The 21037-nt window shown below is 27.1% G+C and overlaps 1 protein-coding gene across 2 annotated transcripts in view; it reads left to right on the plus strand.

The window, feature by feature from the left end:
- Positions 1-17118: 17118 nt before the first annotated feature.
- LOC129962634 (neuroglian-like) overlaps positions 17119-21037 on the plus strand; it is a 129507-nt gene continuing 125588 nt past the window's right edge. Inside the window, exons 1-2 of one of the 2 annotated variants that reach the window (XM_056076495.1) lie at positions 17129-17228; positions 18276-18293. The gene's annotated coding sequence lies outside the window, so the exon portion shown is untranslated. Of the gene's footprint in view, positions 17229-18275; positions 18294-21037 lie in introns of both variants that reach the window. The other variant, XM_056076494.1, reaches the window with a different exon arrangement.

Here is a 21037-nt window from a genome sequence, read left to right on the forward strand (position 1 = left end):
TATTTTTCCAAAAAATATGAAAACATTCTTAAAGGACTAAATCGTGTCTCTTGCAACACCTTTGGATTGAAATCCAATGTCATGGGTATGATCTACAAACAGGGAATTATTCCTTTTGTCTGCTATGCCTCTAGAGTTTGGGGCCATGCTTTGAAGAAAAAAGATCAACTGCCGAAATATATATAGAATTCAAAGAAGAATTTTACTCAGAATTATACGTGGCTATAGAACTGTAAGTTACGAATAAGTGTTTTATAATTGCGGAGTTTCTCCCAATTGACCTTTTCGTCTTGCAAAATAAAGATTTCAAAGATAATGTAAATTTTACAAAGATTCCAAAGTGTTTTTTTCTAATCTTAAACATCCTGCTGAACGTGTTCCTATCGAAATTATCGATTACAAGGACAATGTCCTTAGCAATTTTCCTGTAGTGAGTTTTACTAATGGTAGTAAACTCAACCACCGTGTTGGACTTGCTTTTGTTGTACTTCAAGACGCAGCCGAAATAGAAAACTTTATGTTTAGAATTCCTGATGAGTGTAGTGTGTTCCAAGCAGAATTACTGTGCCTCAGTAACTCGCGCAAATGGATCGTGAACCATTATACTCTGTTATCCAGATTTCTTATTTGTACTGATTCTCTTTCACTTTTATTTTTGTTTAGTAATCTTTCTTCCTGCAACAAAATTGTGGTGAATTTTCAAATCACTCTTTACGAGCTTAAAGCAAGAGGAGTTAGTGTCAGTTTTTCACATGTCCGAGGTCATTCTGGCATTTTAGGAAATGAAAGAGCCGATTGGCTTGCAAAGCAAGTTACAAGCTAAACATCATTGATCCTGTGAGCATCCCCAAATCTCACATTCGCAATGAGAATAACAAAAAGACCATTCTCTTATGAAATGAGTTGTACCGGAATTCATCAACTGCCTCTTTAACTAAATTATTTTCCCCCTCAATTTCTCAAAGGTTAAATAATAAGCATTTCTTCAGTGATTTTCACTTAACAAAATTTCTTACTGCCCACGGTCATTTCAATTACTATTTCAAGAAATTTGGATTATCGGACACTGATCTGTGCTCTTGCAGCGTGGGTGGAGTCAAAATGTCGAACACTTGCTTTTTGACTGCTCCAAACTTACTGAAGGAAGAAGGAATTTTATTGTGGATCTCGATGCCTCTAATAATAAGTTTCCATCTCCGCTTCATGTCTTGGTCGACCACAAAATGGCTTTTTTCTCATTCAGTAAATTTATTGCCTTTGCTGCTTCAGTTTTTAATTAGTCTTGTTTGCTTTTTATCGGTTGTTTTTATCTTTATTTTTATCTGTTTTTTATCTACGTATGTAGTTGTTTGTTTCTACTTACTTCTGTAAGCTTTGTTCTGTATTTTGTGGTGCACAAGGATTGCCTTATTACTAATAAAAAAATGATACCAGTTTTTTCGCCATACAAATATTTTTTTTATATTTAACCAATTCTTAAAAAAAATATTTTTAATATATTTTCTAATAAGAATTGTAAGAAATCTAAACGAATATTAAACACACCTCGAACGTAAATGCAAAAACATAAGAATTCGGTAAGAATATGAAAATTATTGAGAAAATTCACAATTAGAATTGCAAATATTTTTTTCATTTTTCTCTCGCTATTTAAATTAATAATCTGTCCTTTTTTGGCAAAGCCAGATTTCAGGCAATATATTTACTTATTTCTGGGAGGACTCTTTAAAAGATTTAAACTTGTATTTAAAATACTTTTTTTATGAAGAATAATGTCAAAATTTACTTTGTTTAAATTGCCAATTATGATTAGAAATTAGTTTATATAATCAAAGGGCTAAAAATTAAAAAATGTATCTATTTTTTTTAAAGAATTTTAGAGGAACTGACAGAAAATAAGATAAATGTATAGCAAAACAGATAGAACCGCTTAAGGCTTTTGCAATCTATCAAATTCTGTTATCTATATTGCAATTCTACAAAGGTATAAAAGTATTTTATCGAAGAAGCCATCAAGATCTAGAAATATTTAATTGAAAAAATCAAGTTATATTTAAATAAAAGATTTAATTAAAAAAAAACATGTCAAAACAACTGTCGACGTGTTTTTTGTTTGTTTGTTTTTGTTTTTCAAAAGCGGCTGGTAAAAAATAAAGTTTATATAAAAAATTGAGTCCTGCCCCTCAAATACTTTTAATCCTAAGACAATGCAAAACTACGACTATTTCTAAATTATGTAATGTTTTGCCATTACATCACTTTCAAAAATTCTAAAGTAAGCAATATTAATAAATTGGCAGTAAGTTATGCTTAAAAAGTTTATGGTAAAAGAAAAGTCATTATTATCTTAGATATTGCAAAATTTTTGGATACGGCAACAAAGCAGGGTTACGCATACGGCAACAAAGCATCTTTAATCTTCAATTTATAGGTTTAAAAGCATATATGATACTTAAATACAAATATCTAAGTAGCGATCTTAATTATTTCAGGACGTACTTAGTGGTAATGCCCTAATTCATTTAACGTTTTCTTTTTTCAAATTCTAATTAGACGCTTTATTTGCATTAACACCTGAGGAACATTCTTTTAAGATGGATATAGATCGACCAAAAGTTTGTTGATAAATTCTTGTTTTTGTTTCATACTTCCAATTGGAGAGCAGCAATTAGATTCACAGTGTTCTCATACATCCTTATGTGAATGTGTGATTCGTGTAGTATGAAATTCTGCAAATTAATGGCATGCCAGGTGCGTATGGGTTTTGTTAATCATCTGATTATGAAAAATTGAAATCACTGTTCTGAATAACTCTAAAAATTTTTAAGAAATCATTTAATGCAAAGGTAATAAAATTTCAAAATTTTATTTTGTTTTAAATTTAGTGACCAAAACTAGCAAATTCTGAAATTAATTTCCCTTCTCATCCGAAGACATCATCCGATGATGTCAGCGACACATCTGTACATAGCACACACTCAAAAAAATTAATTTTACTCCTTTCTATTTACCACAAAGCTATTTTAGTTCAGTTAAGTTTGTTGCCAAATCAATTGCCGCGAAACATTTAGAAATCGGTAAAACTGGTCTAAACCCTCCCGAAATATATTATGTCATATTGCTATCTCCACGTTGCTATTCCGGTTCCTTGGCTGAAAGGAAATGAAGTGAAGAGAGAGAGAGAGAGTAACACTTGCGCGGGCGAGTGTGGCTGATACCGGTAAGAATGTGTGTTGGTAGGAGCTCCGAGAAATTAGTTTAAAATTCGATTGGAATTTACTTGTATATGTGTAAATAGTTATCGATCATTTAACCCATAAGATATAATAAACTTGTGCTGCCAAGAGAAATGTCATCATTTATGTCAAGGCACGTGATAAAATGTAATAAAAAAAACTTTATTCGTCCTTCAAAAAAAGTTTAAACTATTATGTTAAGAAAAAAAAAAAACCTCCCAGATGAGCCTTTTTAATCAGATTAAACAAACTTTTGCCATCGCACTATTGATCATGTGTCACCTTCTCCTGCACATGGAATTTTGGGTTTATGTTTCCATAGAAACGGGCTTCTTTTGGTAAATCATCTGTTGCGAAATGAAAGCAAACAAAGACGGAATTAAAAAAAACAACAGAAGGAATCAGACAGATATTGAAAGAATCAGATAGATTAAAGAATACGGGAAACTTCCCTAGACAGACAAGTTTGGGTAATAACAAATGCTAAAAGAAATGTTGAAAGAAGACCAAAAAAAAATCAATAGAAGGGCGAGAACACATATTTGATTCGAATATTGGAAATGTAGAAGAGAGAACACAGTAAGAACTTGGAGATTAGCATTACGTAAGAGATGAAACAGAAGAGAGGCTAAGAGAAAATATTACGTCTAGAATGTTAAGCAAGCATGAATGCTTCGGATTTTAATTCTTCCTGTGAATCTGAAAGTATGGTGAGTATGGTATCGAAGTCGTGTATTTATTCAATTTGCTGTACAAAAAAGTGGCCTAGACAGTTACTTACAGAGCACGTTTTGTAGAAACGAGAAAGTGCAATAGCTTCTGCTTCTAAAATCACACCAACTTTTGAAAATTCTCTATTCGCAGGCAAGCTTTGAAAAATTGAATTCAACAAGAAGAGATGGAATATATATATATATATATATATATATATATATATATATATATACACAACATTTAGAGAAAGCATAAGGAATGGTCTTCCCGAATTTTTCTCACATATTCTTCAATGAAGGTCATATCCCCCTTTCTATGCATAAAATTGCAGATATTGGATAAAGCCGTGAGTATCTTGCATGGCATTGGCGAAAAGTAGTTACGAAATATAGATCTTTGGCGTGGATCGAGTATTTTTACTGAATCTATCACGGAAATACATATTATATTGGACACATTTTACATATCGTTTGATTTTAAAATTTGATATGAAACTGCAGTTTTAATAAAAAAATAACAAACCGCATTTCATTGATTTAAGTCACTACATTTATGATTTATTGCTTTTACTCGTATGTGAAAGAACAGATAGACAGACAGCCAACCATTTCACGGATTTTCAATATTTAATTAGTGTCTATATTTTAGATGTCACATCTATGTACTAAATTTTATCTGCCTAGCTCTTTATCGAATTCGCTTTTACTGGAACAGACAGACTTCCTGTAAATGGATTTCATTCAAAATTTGATTTAAAAAAATCTACAGTTTAGTTTAGTTTTATTAATATTCCATTTTAAATTAACACTAGAGCTGCATTGATAGGGACATCAATAAAGCTTTTTACTGCAGTCAGATGACGAGGGTGACATCCGAACTAGTATTCCTCTCTCCTAATTTCCGAATTATACCATAGGGAGAAGAATAAAAATCTACAAACTTGGTGTAGAGACTACATTCTTATCATGTTCACCGTATTCACAAACAGACAGAAAGGCAAACTTCTAAAAATGTGTTCTTCGGAACTCAAAAATGTATGAAATGTAGAGATTTGTTAAAATCCCGAATTTGATTTTTTTTTTTTTTTTTTGACAATTACAATATTCTCTTTTTTTATACTTCATATACGAGAAAGTAAAAATTTAATAAATATTTTTTTTTTAAAGCATAAGAAAAGATTAGTCGGCTTTTGTATGCGAAACCATTATTTTCGTAATTTATCGTAAACGTTCACATATCAGAATATTATTTTCGTGGGAAAGGGGACGAAGAGAGAGGGGGGATTTGTTGTTGCTTTTTATTCCTGGCGCATTTAATGACTTCCATTAAAACACGAATGAAGTACAGTCAGGCAAAATTCTATTTACTCACTCGAATAATACCATTCCCTCAAAGAGGTTAATAAAGCGAATTTTCTTTTTCTTATTCAGTTCCATTACATTTCATAAAAAACGTTTTTATGCTTCGATTACCATTTGGCTTCTGGCCATTTCGATACCCCCCCCCTCTTCTTACTATATCTTTAAAAGAACTCTTTGCATTAATGATTTTCTTTAATTTTAACTTAGCATCAGATCGGTACAATTCTCTTATGAATTCAGTCTGAATGGAGACTGAAATGACAGGCAATGTTTGCCAGTATTTATTTTTTTTTAAAAAAGTATTTCCAATAGAAACCTTAGGATTGCCTATCTTCAGCTTTTCTGACGGAGATATACAGTTTATAGAAAAATGCTGGAATAAAATCATGCCATAAAGGACGAAAAGTCTAAATCAGTTTTCGCTCAAAAGACATTTTTTTTTTTTTTTTTTTTTCTCGATTTCAAAAAATTTTTTATAACTATTTTGTCGCGACCTTTTTTTTTTTTTTTTTTGCATATGTCAAAGTACTTTCTAGTTTCAAGAATAAATTCAGAATAAAGAAGAATAAAATTCAAAATAAATAAGAGGATGCTTTTCAGTGAGAATAAACCACTGATGCGAGAAGGAATAATCTCTTCTTCTGAAGGTTAAATATACATAAAAAATGAGTTGCAGAAGATACAAAATCTTTGCTGATTCAGCCCTTATTTTTTATTTTATTTTTTTTAGGATTCTAAAGTCAATTTATTATTATCATAAATGGGCTGTATATAAAATTACGGAGCATAAATGCGCACTTAATTTTTGTAGCGATAGTTATCATCTGTATATATAAAACGCTAATGAACATGGCGCAGAAATTGTTATTTCTCAATAAAAATATTTTTTATTGAGAAATGGCAATAATCGTATATATGCAAATACAGTATGAATATTGCAAACTGTTTCATAGAAGAGTTTTACAACAGCACTTAATTCACATATCCGTTTAACTAATTAATGGAACAATAAAATATTATTAGAAATGCTCAGGAGAGGCTTACTGTGTCACCAAAAATTAAGTTCAGTCAGTCATTGCCACATACGGAATTGGACTTGTTTATGGAAATTTATATTCAAAGCCTCCAAAATTAATATATCACAAAAATCATTCACATTATTTTAAAATTTAAAAGATTATCTTTTTATTGATGCCAGCTTCATTTGTATACATTTTATAATCTATAGCAATGTTTTTAATATTTTAAAGAAATTTATACTCATCCTTTAAAACATCTAATCGTATGCAATTGCCAATGTTAAAATTAAGATTTAAAAATTTCACTTTTGCTTTTATTATGTAATATATGCAGTTTTTAATTTGCATTCGAGGCAATTTGTAATAGACTGATTTGTAGTAGACTGCATTCTACATCAATGGTTTAAATGTCTAACAAATCAATAATCTGGGCAAACAAGCTAGTCTCTCAAGATGGCTAGTTTACAAAAATAGACCAAATCATTTAAAAAATATCATTATAGTAATACTATTTTTTAAATTATATGTATGCTAAATTTTAGATAAAGGATTTCTTAGAATTCTAATTTTAAAAACCTATAACAAGCAGAGGACTATTTTTTAAAATATGAACAATTTGCTTGTAAATGAAACGAGGGACAAATTCAAGATATTGAAAGTGGGGACCAATTTTCAAAAATAAAATCTAGTCAAAAATTTATTAATTTTTTTTAAATATAAACCCTTTATCTATAAGTGAAGTCGCTTCATTGGAATTAAAAGTGTAAATATTAAATTGAGGAAATTAAAGTTAAGGTGAAAGAACTGACATTTTTTTTGCATGATTTTAATAGTGTAGAGCATGTTGTTTTCAATTGTTTTTTATATTTATTACGACAAGTATGATAAAAAAAATAATTCAAAACACTCCACAGGGAAGTCCGATTGATCTAGAGCTATCAAATTCGTTATGTACTACTTCTTGGATAGTAAATGTTCACTAAGAAAGTTTTTTTCTCAGAACTTTAATTAGATTTTTGGTTTAAAACTAGTCAAAATGTGAAATGTTTTTCTTCACTAATTTCGAAATTTGTTATTCTTCTAAAACTTATTTTATATTACTATAAAATAATAAAAATAAAAAATCCTGATATACTAATTTTATTCTCTCGCAATATTTTTTCTCTAATTTTAATAAATTTTTAAAAATACTTTAGATACATTTTGCGACATCTAAAAATCAGTCTCAATATTATAATTATATTCATATAATAAATTTATATTCATGCCAATTGCGAAGATATGCATATTTTTTCATATACAAACATTATTATTTCTATATATTTTCACATTGATAAGAGCTTAAAATCTAATCAAGCCTAAAGTCTTATCATGCCATGATGCTCTAACCCCTATATACTTTTTTGATTGTCATATTTCAGAAAAAAGATTATATTCATAATTTTTCAATGACTTTTGAAGTATACTTTTTCAAGCATTTTTCTATTTTAAGTGGTTTATTCCACGAACAATTAAGTTTATTTGATATTGCTATGAAAGCCAACATTGTGAACAAAAAAACTAGGAAGTGAGCTTTAAATTATTTGATAATCTGCGAAAAGATAAATGCCCCTTTGTGTCCTGCGGTAATGTGAAGAAAAGTGACTCAATAGAGGCGACAGTAAGATTCATTGAGTAGTTACACCTCAAAATGAAATGAGTATCATATTGTATTATGGTAGCGTGAATTATTCCAAGGAAACAGGCCGATTTTTAAACCGAATTGATTTATTTCTTCTTTTACAAATAGGGACGATCACTACATTACACAACTTTACAAAGACTAACATTTAAACATGAAACATTTTAAATTTTAATAAACTATTCCTTCCGGTGTTCCTTCTTCACGCACACCACATCATTCCGCTCCACTCTTCACGCTTCTTTCTCCATGCTGCCACTCGGCACCAACTAAATTTAGTTTCTGTCGTCATCTCACCAAAGTGTCTAGTCCTTCAGTACAATATATTCATTTTCTTAAAGAATGTATTACGTATTCTTGCGGGCCATCTTGTTATTTATTTCTTATATTAAGTCCACAATTTTTTTTTTTCTGTAATACAAAAGATAATGAGTTTTTAAAAGTCAGAATAATCAATATCAGAGGTTTTCATTTATGAATTAGCTAGAGTATTCTCCTCTCAACTTTTTCGTACATTTTCAGAATAGGACCCATTTTGTGTTGAGTTTCGTAGAACATAAAAGAAGAACATTGAGATCACATTTGGAATCTATTCCTTTTAAACGACTGTGTCCAAATTTTGATGAGGCTTTATAATATTGGAGTCAAAACCATCAGCGGCGGATTTAGACGCTTTGCTATTCAAGTCAGTAAACGTTATGAGACGAATCATCGATTTAGCTTCACATTTCAAGCCATTTTTAAATTTATCATTGTAAATGTAAATGATTTATTTTTTCAATATTTTTGTCTTGGTAACTTTGTAAATATATATATGCAAACATATTTTAGCAGATGAGTGGCCAAATAGAAGAAATTTTTGAAATTTTAAACCTTCGATTGATTTTACCAAGGAAGACATAATTTACAAAGAATAAACGGTAAGAAATACGCCAGTCTACATCACGACACAAGAGCAGAAGAGACCAAGATTTTTTCCTTCTGTCATTTTACTACGAGATTTTGATAGGGATTTCTTTGATACGTGTAGTCATAGGAAAGGGAAATGTAGGTATCTTTAAAAGAATGTTGTAAGCATTAGGGATTTTTATCCCTTTTACTCGGAGCGTGAGAAAATGCTGAGACTATCAGTTTTCTAAAGCACGTGCAGAATTAGTTAAATAAAAAGTGGGAATTTGATCAGGAAATAAGAGAACATTTTAGAATGAAGTTAATATGTGCTAAATTAAGATAAAACTTAGGAAATTAAATGATATTCAATTGAGATTTTAAAATACCATTAGATATATATTATTCTATTGATTTTTAAAATATTTCTTTAAAACGGAAGTAATAAAATTCTTGAAAAATTAAACATAAATTTCAGCTAATTAAATATTTAATTTAATGATTATGTAATATTATGAAGAAATTACAAATTTGAAATAAATATGATATTAAAGATTATTATTTTACAAGATCTATCAAATAAAGTATAATATAATTAATGAATATTCCGATATATTTTTTAAAGTAATTATTTATACTTTAATTTATTTAATAACAATGTAAATAATTCGATGTAAACACGCTTGTAGTTCTATTATTTTACATTCCATTTAATTTGTCTATTTCATAAATTTATTTATATGGAACTATTCAAAAAACATTTTTTAATTAACCTTTCTTGCGATTCTCCTTCAATCCAGTGGCCTAAGGTTTCTAATTCGAAATCTGCCACTGAAGACCCTGTGTCTAATTTCTTTTATGTAATTCCTTGCATCTATGAGTTATTGTGCTTACATACGCACGATAGACGAATAGGATAATAAGCAGATAACAATTAGGCAAATCTGAAAATTTATTGATGAAGCTATATATCAAATTTCATTCAATTAGGTAGCTGCGTTTTTGTGTTATCGTGGTCATATGCATACAGACAGATGTACTTCCATTGACAAATTACGTCCAAAATTTTTTTAAAATCATGGATAAGACCATACTAAATTTCATCCTTCAAGTTTGTTGCATTTTATACTTATCGTTCTCACAGAGGGACTTCATTTCATAAATCAAACTTTTAAAAACATACATATTTTTTACAATTTTTTTCCAAGTATCTTATAATATACTACATAAAACTAGTAGGTATGGATTTCTTTCTGCTAGTATGGATTTAATTCAAAATTAATTTTGTATTCTTCGACACACACAAAAGAAATTTCTAAAAAGTGCAGACATTTAGACTTTATTTTTTAAATTATTGCACATTTTAAAGCTAATGCCCTGCATTCTGGTACAAAACATGGCTTTCAGAACGTTCATAAAAAATGCCATAACCTTATTTCAACTGTTAAAAAACGCCTTAGATTTTCAAAAAAAAATAAATAAATAAATAAATAAAATAGTATAGAGAACAAAAATACAGCGTTGCGTTATATCAGTTGAAAGTTTTCATATCTTGAATAGCATGATATAAAATGCATAGAAAAGTTTATACCTCTGATACAATATTGATAAACTTGCTATAAAAATTGCAAGAATTTGAAGCAATAGAATATTATATTTGCATAATGGATGTATAAAAAAAGAAAAGAAAACTTTCCAAATTTTTAGTCTTAACAATTGTATAAATAAGTAAATATGTACCATAAAATTGATTTCATGCATAGTTTTGCTTCTAACATAAATTCATAAAATATGCGCAAAAGAGTTTGCACTTTTATTTCCATTATTTTAAAAGGCGGATTATACATGAGCAAAATGCAAATACACTCTTTAACAATAATAAACTTTTCAATACTCAAAACGCAAATAAACTTTCATTCTTATTAAGACCATTCTACGTAAAAAAAAAAAAAAAAAAAAAAATGATTAATTCCATCCATAAATTTCTTTAAATAAATGTCTTAAAAATTCCGTTAATCATTATGTCTTGAAATTCAATATTTATCAGTATTCTTTTCCTCAGTGAAACTTGAAAAATGGATGGAGTAACATTATTTATTCTCTTGACAAGAACCAAAAACTGTAAAATAAAGTATTAGAAAAAGTGTAAAATACAGTTCTATAGTTCCGCAAGTATATTTAGAATGATTTAAACGATCATATGAGCCAATAAATATATTGTGATTTATTTTTGGGATACCATGTCGCCTTCATTTATTGGTGTGAAGAATTGTTTATGTATTGTGTAACAATTATTGGTGTTTACAATGCAAGTAATTAAACATTAGAGAAAATAATCTCTTTTCCTCTGTTTTAAATGCTTCCTTGATTAAAAAAATTATAACAATCTTTGTCAAATGTTTTTATGTTTAATTTTTTTAATGTTAGATATGTGAATATATAAGTACCTATATATGTGTGTGTGTGTGTGTGTGTGTGTGTGTGTGTGTGTGTGTGTGTGTGTGTGTGTGTGTGTGTGTATGTGTGTGTGTGTAAACATATTTTAGCAGTTCCGTGGCCGAATGGAAGAAACTTTTAAAACTTGGATTTATTTCACCACGGAAGGCATAATTTACGTATAAAGAATAAGTTGTAAGAAATACATCAATATACATCGCGACACAAGAGCAGAAGAAACCAAAATTTTTCCTTTCAATGATTGACACGTGTAGTCTTAGGAAAGGAAAATTCGGGTATGTTTTTTAAAGAATGTTGTAAGAATTAGGGATTTTTTTCCTTCACTCGAGCATGAGAAAATGCTGAGATTAGCAGTTTTCTAGAGCGCGGTTAGGATGAATTAAATAAAAAGGGTTATTTGGATCAGGAAATAACAGATCATTTTTAGAATGAAGTTAACATGGGCTAAATTAAGATAAAAATTAGGAAAATAATTAAAATTTAAATTAGATTAAGAGATATCATTATCTATATATATATTAGCAGCCATTGTAATTTAATGTGCCGTATAAAGTACTTCATTGATAGGATCCAAAACTTTATTTATATACCGTTCCCCTTTCATAAAATACACAGATTCCCTCTTTATACGCAGTTTATAAAGAGGATTTGTGATTTTCATTTTCTGATTGATAAATAAGGAAATCAGACATTTTTCTAACAGAAAATATGTATTTCTAGATGAGCTGTCATTCTGTTAGCATTATCTCAATTATGATTAATTAACGAAAGTTGCAGGGGCAAATCTCATGCACATAAGTAGAATGCGATTAAAGAAAAAAATTATTGTTTCTAGTGTTATATTTTAAGTATATAATAACATTAAAATTTTTCTTTCCTTGTAGTGGGATCTTTTTTAACCATAATGTTTAGAACACTCAAATAAAAACTAATCATTAAAATCGGTTTGAAACTAAAATAATAAAAATTACATATTTAAAATCATTAATCTTTGCTACAATCCAGCATAAAAAAATGCAAATAAAATGTGGAGTTTATGGTCTTTTGTTCGCATATCCGATACATCAGCCAATTTAAACATTAAAAAAAAACTGCCTCGGCTGCTAGATGCCAAAGTAGAAGTTGGGATTTCGTATCCGATAATGACACCAACTAAAAAGGCGGGGATATTTTCACTTTTTCCCAACGTTACAAACGGCGATGCATGATTATATATGCTCATTTTTGTTAAAGAATAGCGAAGGGGACTTTTTTTTTTTTTTTTTCAAATAAGCATGCCATTTTTGAATTCCTATGTTTTTGAACATTAATGTTTTCTTTGTTTTGTTTTTGTATTTATTTCTTAAAAACTGAAACCGTTTCGAAAGAGTAATGCATTTACATTGATTTTCATTTTAGAACAGTTTCACTAGAGTACTGGATTAAGATAAATACAATAGAACGAAAAGATTGAATAATGTCTAACAGCACATACATAGTAAAAAACTGTAACTAAATAATAACTAAACACTGTAACATAACAGCACATGCATAGGAAATATACTTTAGATATACAAATAATTTTACTCACTTATATGTTAAATGTTTAATTTTAACATATAATAATTATTGTTGATACTTTTTAGTAACATACTAGTATTATTTAACAAGTCTTTAAAATAATTATTTTTAAATGAATTTCTATTAATAACATTAAATATGTAAAAATCAAAGTTGTTTACTTAAATTTCGATTATATGTCTTCCCATTTACACTCGTTTTACGTCAGTCCTTTGAAAAACATATAAACGGGGCTTTATTGTATTTCATAATTTATTATTACGAAGATTATAATATCCAATTTTTTAAAAAAATTCTCATCTATTTTCAGTTATTTGATTAGAATCGAAATTAAATTGAAATCAACCGATTATTGGTAATTACGTTTTGGAATGAAAAAAAATAACATAATGATGTTCCAAACATGCAAGTAAAAAAAATTTAAAAGTTCTACCTCGTAAAGAAGTGAAGAAAAAAAATCAATTACAAAATTCCATCTTTATGAAAAAAAATAAATAAATAAATAAATAAAGTCAAATTAATTAAAAATGTGAATAAATATTTTGACGTTTCAAATTGTTAATAATTCTTTTTATCAAATGACTTTGGTATCTCTCAGCGATGTGAAATGTTTAACATACTCTTTAAGAGATATATGTGTTTTGATTGCACAGTTTGGTTAACATCCTATTAAAATAAAGGAACAAGCTGCTGAAAAGAAGTTAATTCTATCCGGAAGCAAAAGGCGAAAGATTACACCGAACAAACATTCACTTGTCATTTCAGATGTGAACTTTAGTATCTAAGTGATGAACTCATGAACTAGAATGCAGCCTCGAGATATGTGAGGAAAGGATTATGTTCCAAGATTTTCGTTTCGATACTCTTTTATCTCTTCCTTTCAGTAAGTTCGATAGTGAAGAGACATGCCAACCATTCAACAATGTCCACAGGAATAACAAAATTTGTTCAGAATGGAATTCCTCAAGCATTGAAAAAAAAATGCGAAACTGTGTTGAATCTTTTTTTATTTTAACAGAATAATGCTTATAATCCGGCATACTATTTGCAAATTGCGGTACGAGTGATGAAAAAATAGTTCAAAACGCTTTGTAAAGCAGATCGTTGGTCCTAAAGTTTCCACATAAATATTTCAGTAGGAGCTCTCGAAATAAAGGTTTTACAAAATAATTAGATATTTTAATAAAAAACAATCAAATGTTAATGTTATTCTTCAATAACTAAGAAGTATTTTATAGCACAAAAACCTTTTTTATGCCAATTTCAAATTTAAAAACAAAACAGCTTTGCAGTAATTATAATATTATTTCTTAATAATTTTTTTTAAAATAATTTTTGGGTAGTAGGTGCTAAATAAGTAAGAATTCTTTTAAAACTTAGATTAAATTTTTAATAAAAAAGTAATTAGTTAATGTTTTTTCTCAATAACTACAGAGTATTTTATAATACAAAAACAATTTTTATGCCATTTTAAAATTTAAAAATAAAATAATTTTCCAGTGATTATAATTTTTATTTCTTGATACTTTTTTTCTAAAATTATTTCTTGGGTAGTAGGAGTTCAATAAATAAGGGTTTTCCACAAATTTAATTAGAATTTTATCTAAAAAATAATTAAACTGTTAACATTTTCCTTCCATAAATACGAAAACTTTTTTACCACCTTAAAATTAAAAAAAAAAACCTCCAATGTTTATAATTTTATTTCTAAGCATTTTTTTTCCAAAATTTTAATACATTTATAAAAATATTTTACAATAGCTCTTTTCATTGTTTTAGGAACTGCATTAAACATTTTTTATTTTGTGTATTTGTGCGTCTACGTTATATCTGCCATATAATAAAGATAAAAAATTTTAAATAAGTTAAGAATAGGCGAATCAAGTCTGAAATATCATGTAACTATATTATAGGCTGGAAATTCGAATACTATTTACTTATTTATAGAATAATTCCTTTTCCTTTGTTCTTAATGCATTATCGCCAAGATTTGGCGTTCTTGTTATCGTTTTTTCATTACAGAGTTAAGAATAGGAATACATAGAAATAATTCAAATTATTCCATGTAGAAATTCCAAACTCGATTCTGAAAATAACTGGAATAAACCCACTGATTTGTGAATACGTTTTTTACGGATTATATCGATGAGGACGTTCCTATGCCCGGTGGAATCCCATTTTCAAGTAGCACTTCCTTCTTTCAAAGTAAATAATAACGGATTGACCGCATCTAGAGAGAAATATTATATATATTTGGCTAGATTCTTTTCTTCTCTTTGAAGGAGATTACGCCTGAAGTAAATCTGAATATAAAGAAGCATTTCTTTTTATTTAGAGATTTTGTGAAGCGATAAAGCTCTGATTCTCCGATTCAAGAAAGAAATGTTTTGAAAGCAGTGTATTTAACTTAAAAAGAGATAGGGAATAGAATTTTGTTGTTTTTGAATTGGTTTAAGAGATTCACTTGGGAAAGTTGAAAAATACCAGAAAAGTAATCATTTTTGTTCTATGTTTTAAGTTTCTCAGATATAAAGCATAGAAAAGGAAAGTATATATTATCAAAAAGTTCCGTCTCGAGAATTTAAAAGATTTTCATGTTTCAGATCTTTCTGAATAAAAAAACAACAACAGCTTGTTAGACTAACTTGTTTTGTCAAATAAAAATAATTCGGAACATTTTTGTTCACACCGTTTATTAATTTTTATATAATCATTTAAGACAAAAATTTGCTTTCATTACATATTTATTTATTTATCTTTTTTTTTACCTATATCTTTAAAAAAATACATACTCAATAAAGTTTTCGAAGATTTAATTCAAAACTAAATTCTAACTTTGTTTCTAATTACAAACAGTATGGAAAATAAATGTACGGCTCCAGATAAATGAAACAAATAGTTAAAAATTAATTTTTTAATTTTTGCAAACAAAAAATTACTTTAGAATATAAACAAATTTTAATTAGAATACAAAAAAGGTAAAACAAAAGGAACAAAAAGAATAAATGTGAAAATTGCAAATTCCCAGAATAATTAAAGGAAAATGATTCTTAATGCTATTGATGTTGCAACTTGTAACGCATACATTTAAAGAATAAATTAAAAACATTTTTTCGTAAAATTCGCGTCAGTTTCTATTAAAAGCGAATATGCGCGTTTGCTTATTATATATCAAAAAAAAAAATGACCATTTGTTCTAAAGTTACAAATGATGTAAATTTTTTTTTTTTTTGAAAATAAAAATGGGCACCTTGGAACGATTTTTTTTTCTGTAATTTTAATTAATTTAACATTAAGCGCTATTTCGGGATTTTGATGATGGCTTCTGAAAATATTTTTGCACAAAACTGATTTTTGCACCATCTTAAACTGCATGATAATAATAATAATTTAGTCATCACTCAATTCCTCCAACCCTAATTTCAACAAATTTACAAAAAATATTTTTATGTATTTGCAACAATACTAAAGAATGATTTTTTTGATTATCATGTAAAAAGGCACGGAGTTTTATTTTTATTTCTTATTTTATCAATTTTTTCGTCAAACAGATTAAGTATAATCAATTTTCCCGGCGAACAATTAACTGTCATTACCAGAGTGAATAAATTTAATAAATAATAAGAATTTAATTAATTTAATAATTATTTAATAAATAATAATTGTGGATTTAAAGTAACACAATAAAATAAAACAAGTTCTATAAAATTTTGTAATCATACATTTTTGCAAAAACTAATTTTACTTTGCCTACATATCATCGATTATTTTTTCTTCGAGAGTGTAAAGTATTGCTATTGACTTGAAGAATTTGTATATTTTCAATTTAGTTTTCATTATATTTTTATTGATTCAAAATTTTCATAACCTTTATTGATTTTGTTCTCTTTCAAAAAAACACAATCTATACGTATCGTTTACATTCAAAGACTCAAAGCAAACTAATTAGTCACTACAAAACTTCAATCAATATAATGAATTCCTTTTTGACGAATATAAAAAACTCAAAATTTTCTTAAATAGCTTTACATATTACTATAATGATATAATTCTATTAGACATAATATTACTTTTTAACGAGCTCAACTTTTTGTAAAATTCAGAATAACGCCGAGAATCTTATTTACCTTCATAAATGGTCTCTTCTGGCATCCTTCCTTTCCGGCAACCCTGCGAATCGTAAACGCTCTGGCGCTGGCTTCACTTTTTTGGGTTGGGTGTGTGTATATGGAGAATTGTTGTCTTGTGTGTGTTGTTAGATAACTTATGCCTTTTGGATTTGTGTACGGATTAAAAGTACTGTTCTCTCAAGGTAAGAACGCTCTATCTTGAACTTCCTCTCGACCAATAACCGATTACTTGAGAGCACAATAACCCCTCCTCGCAGATAGTAAATATATGAAGGGATGTAGTAATATAGCAGATGGAAGCGGTGTAATTTACGACAGTTAAATGCAGAATTCATCCCGTATTAATGTACGTAGGGTATCGTTCGCGATTCTGTAAAATACATATTTGAAACAATAGCATATTCCTTCGAGTACACGTTATTCTAAACTGTAATATGTTTATTATACATTCTTAAAAAATCATGGAATTTTGTATATGATTGTTCGTTTTTCTTGTTTTAATATATATTTATATATTCTTTTTATTATTTAGAATTAAATTCTCGAGCAATTTTCTTTCCAAGTACGTTGAAAACTAAACTAAAAACAATTTGCCGGTTATTTTTTAAAATCCAATATTAAAGATTTTAGTTTCGTTTTATGCTCTGTTTTTTGACACTAGTGCACCGATGTTATTTTTTACCGGTCAAAACGATTCTGTTTTTTTTTTTAAAGTTTCGAAAGATCATGTCGCACGCAGTCTGATATAGTAATTTGTATAAATCGTTTGCGATTGAATATTATTGTGCAAAATATAATAATTTTTGTAAATAAAATTACTAAATTCTTTTTTATTTTCATTTAAATTAAAAGCCGAATCGCTATGGCATGTTTGATGACAGGTTTTTACTCAAAGTAATATGTAAATATTTAATTTCATAAATATTTTTTATGGAGATTTTATTCAATTTCAATCTCCACTTTCGTTAAAAGTTAGTATGTATTCTATTTGTTAGTTTTGTGTTAGAATTTCTAGTTAATTATTGCGAGAACTATCATTTTCCAATTTATTACTATATTGATTTTATTGTTTTAGAAAACGTAGAATCTCAGAATTTTTGTCTTGCTTTTAGAACATAATTTACGCTAAAATTAAAAATTTTAATTAGATATGTTCAAGCAGAATTAATGTTCTTTTTAGATTTGCATTATAATATTTTTTTATTAAAAATATCCGAATTTTCTTTCAGAGAGAAAGAAAAATACAGGTAATTATATCATTTTAAACTAATAATTCATGTTGTTCAAATTATGATATATGTTTTAATTTTTTTGCTTCTGAAAATACAATGAATATTTTAGTAGTTTTAATTTATTGTTAAACAAAAGGAGTTAGCTTATGAAGAGCAAAATTATTGCTAAATTAAAAATTAGTTTTGTCTTCAGAAAAAATTTAATACAAGATTCTTTATTGTTATTGTAATTGAAATATTGTACATCTGCAAATGGTTCTGTTTTCTTAATTTTTAGCTTTGATTTTTCTGAAATCAAAATGTTACTTTAGAGATAGACTATTGAGTTAATCATCAAATTTCTTTCGAAAAATAATAATGCCATGAAAACATTTTTAAGAGCACTGAATATTTTGAACTAGTTTTTTCAGTTGTTTTATAAATCATCATAATTTCTGTTTATACTATTGTATTTTTATTTAATTTAGTATTGTGGGATATATGGATAATTATATAATAAAACTTTCTTTCCTTCATATAATTAAGTTTCGTCCATTCATACATTAAGGGGCATCGTAGGAATTACTACATTATTTGGCTGTGTTCCATTTCCTGTCATTAGGTTGTATCTACTGTTTAAAATATGCAAATGTCCTTCATATATTGTTTCTTTGATGGATAGTGTAGTTTAGTTATCTGTACACTGAAAAGCTCTTAAAATAAATGTTATTGAAGCTTTCGTCCATCTAATCATAGCTTATTAAATATAATATTCACTCTTTTAAGCAAATTCTGGACATTTTGTAAGTACATGTTAATTTTGTTAATAAATTAAAACATGTCTGGATCATTCCTGAAATGTCGCTATAGTAAATGCCATAATTTTTATGCATTTTTTCTCCGAGATAAATTAGTTGTAAAATTTTACTATTTTATTTGTGTTCTAAAGTTGTGAATTCTCTTAAATGAAATGTTTAATATAAAAATAATAAACTTTTTAAGGCCATTAAGATTTAGTAAAAATTATATGTAAATAGATTAATTATTATGTTTTATATTCTGTTAAGAAACCAATTTTATGTGTAATAAATACATAGTTTCGTTAGGAATCTGATGATTTAATTTGGTTAATGAAAAGAACTTTTATCATAAAAATAATGCACACATTAAAGAACAAAAAGTATCTCATTAGGTAAATTACTATTCCTACCTTTTCCCTCTCAGAAATAATTTTCTCGTCTTTCAGTAATGGACTCGGACATTTTTTTTCTCTGTGATTTTTTTTGTTTCATTATGTTTAGTGAAAAGAAATGACTAGCACATAAAAACTATTTTTTATGCTTCCATTGATTAAGTCATTAGTTTTTAAAGAAATGCCTTTATTTATAATTAACAAAGAGTCGCATTTATTACCTCGGATTATGATTTGATTTTTTTATATTTCTTCATAGATTAATAGAAATGGCCTAACAAATAATTAGTATTGTAAATTAAAGAATATCAAGATTGATTCTGAAGTGTTTATATATATGTGAATAAATTATAAGAAATTTTAAAATAGTATATATCAATACTATTAATGAAATTTTTGGTATTTCTTGAGAAAATAAACAAATTTTAAAAAGTGAATTAGCAATATTCTTGATTTCTTGTTTGCTATCAGAATATCTAGAGATATTCTGATAGCAAACAATGCAGTATATATTCATATGATTGCCATTATTCAGTTCTTTTTGTCCCTCATTTTAAATTGTCTATTTGAATATGTGAAGATGTTGATTAGACTCTTGTAATAAAAAGTAATTTTTCTCTTTAGTTCTTCAAATCCCAATATTTCTGGTACATTTTTTTTTTTTTTTTGTATAACTTTTCAGTTTAAACTCTGTAATGATAACTTGTGTTGCAACTTTGAAAAGACATTATTATTAAAAATGACTTATTATTTTATTATTAAAAGTTATTTATGATTATTATTTTATTATTAAAAGTTATTTATTATTATTATTTTTAAAGGTATTTGTTATTATTTTAGTTCAGTACTCCTTATAGTCTCTTTTTAAGATAATTAAAAATAAATGAATAAAATAAATTGATAAAAAATTAGTTTTGTAAAATTATTCCTGTTGCATTTATTATAAATATAATGTTGAAGTGACCATCATCCTCTTTATTAGACTTTTGTTTAAAATTAGAATTTCCCTACAAATTTTTTTTCTACAGTAATTTGTGGTATAATGTTAAAACAGTATACCGGTAAATGCTAACTTGACTTACACAATAGTAGATTTAATCATTTTGCAGCTTTGTACATTATGAATTATGAAGCTCCTCCTTTAATAACTGGTAAATTTAATTTCACAGTAAAAAATTTTATTAACTTAAACAATATGTAATTGATTCATTTAGTGTAATTTTGTTATTATTATGACTTAATATCAAAATTTAATTTTACTTTGTGAAAATATGTTTTTGTTTATTTTTAATATATATATCTTGGAGGAAATGAATGAAGTTAATGAAATTTTTGAAAAATTAATATAAATATTATTTAATTATTATATTTCTTAAAATAATGGTATTTAATTATTACGATAAATGATAAAGAAATTATGAATTTCAAACAAATATAATATTAAAAATTATTATTTTACTGGTTCTGTTACAATGTAATGTAAAAAAAGTTAAATGAATAATTAATATTCATGCACATTATCAATGAGTAATTAACTATCTTTTAATTTCTTTAATAATTATTATAATATTTCAAAGAAAACACTTTG

This window comes from Argiope bruennichi, chromosome 3, assembly GCF_947563725.1.
Source record: "Argiope bruennichi chromosome 3, qqArgBrue1.1, whole genome shotgun sequence".
Classification (NCBI taxonomy): Eukaryota; Metazoa; Arthropoda; class Arachnida; order Araneae; family Araneidae; genus Argiope; species Argiope bruennichi.